Here is a 1,883-nt window from a genome sequence, read left to right on the forward strand (position 1 = left end):
TAAGCTATGTTAAAGTTAAAACTTAAATTGATTTCACAATCCCATTTTACATCGCTGCCTTTATCAGTATGCAGCATACTCTGTTCTAGTGTATTGAGCTATGCTGCTTCAGTGTGTGTATTTACGTCTGTAACTTTGCCGTGGAGTGATTTGGCCATCCATTATTAATCATAGCCTTTAGCCTAAAAGCATTTGCTAACTGACAAGCAAATGTCATTGTCTGGATGGATATACACAAATGTAGGTCAGCGTGAGCTCCACGGTGACACTCATTCAGGGAGGGGTCAATATGTGTCCACCTTTAAAGGAACTCTGCACAAGACAATGTCACTGGCATGGCCACGGGTCGTGTGACTAATGCTGTGAAAGCAGAGGTTAAAGAGGAAGAAAGCTCCCCTTCAGTCCTGTTTTCCCTGTAAATGAACTTTCATTCATCTTCCATCATTGTCAGAGAAAATGTCATTGCTTAGTGATGGCCTGCACATGTGAACATATAAATGTGTTGAGGTTAATCAGAACATCCCCCACCCCCCACCCCCACCCCCGAACTCCAAGGGCAACATGAGGCCCGTCATTAGTTATGCAGATAGGCGTTTTGTGATTGACAGTTCTCTAGGGGGGATAGCTGTATGCACATTAAATATCCTCTTTCTCTCTGGACTTGGCTGCATAATGACAATTGATTAAACATGGTGGGGGTGGGGGTGGGGGGGGGTATGAATTTGCACTGCAGAAAATATCAATCATCTATAGCCTAATAGCTGAATAGCATTAGTTATTTAGTTTTCAGAGACCCACAAGCAAAACAAAAACTTTCACCTTCACCAGGGTAACAACAAATCCATTTAGCTAAGATACACCTGCATAAGAAAACCCGGCTTCACCACAACACAATGCATGCAGCACTCTGAGAAGCTGAATTAATAAAGTGAGATGACTATTATAGTTAGATACCCATTGACTCTACAAAAATTTCACTCAGGTAGAGAATCGCATTAGTGTCGGTTTTATTCACAACGTGACACCCATGCCCGGACGAGCACTTCATTCGAAGCTCGGATAATGACAATGACAGTGACTTTCATTGTTGTTATTTTCGTGACAGTACATTACTTGGGCCTGTGAGGATTATTCAATTTATTTTATGCAAAATTAAATCAAAAACAATAGTAACATTTATTTCTTTAGTACTACTAAAACTCAGGAATTGAGGTGCTTGAAAATCTAACGAAAACAGCTTTGTGAGGTTAAGCATAAAAAACAAATTAAGATGAGATAAGCATAAAAAAAAAGGGCAAAGGCATCAAATAACAACACGCATCCATTTTCCAACAGGGCTAACACATAAAAACAGCTTAGAGTTTCCTCTTCACCCAAACTGCAAGGCTTTGGACTGTAGGAGGAAACCTACACAGAAATGTGAATAACATGCAAACTCCACAGAGAAAGGCACCAGTGGGGTCAGAAAACAGGAACCGGTGTGTTTTTATTTGATGGTGACACTGCCACCATTAAATAAAAACACAACTACAAAAATAAGGTTTAAGATGTTAAGATGATATTGATTCTGTTGTTGCCTGACCTCCTCAGGCAGGTTGTTCCAAATCACAGGGGCCCTGATGGTAAAAGCCCAGTTACCCCTTCCTTTAATTCTGAATGATGGATCAGCCGGAAGGGCCCTGCTGGAGGATCACAGGCTGTGAAGTGGCTCACAGAAGGACAAAATGTGTGCAGCATAGCCCGTGGGCAGACCTAACCAGGATTTAAAAGTGATCCGTAAAAATTCAAGTTAGACAGATGATTTTGCTTTTTGCAAGGCGGTGACATGGAGGATGCCTCTGATTTAGTGTATAAAGTAGTCTAAGCAAAGAGGCTAAACAAGG

Source organism: Seriola aureovittata, chromosome 2 (assembly GCF_021018895.1).
Source record: "Seriola aureovittata isolate HTS-2021-v1 ecotype China chromosome 2, ASM2101889v1, whole genome shotgun sequence".
In the NCBI taxonomy this organism is placed as follows: domain Eukaryota; kingdom Metazoa; phylum Chordata; class Actinopteri; order Carangiformes; family Carangidae; genus Seriola; species Seriola aureovittata.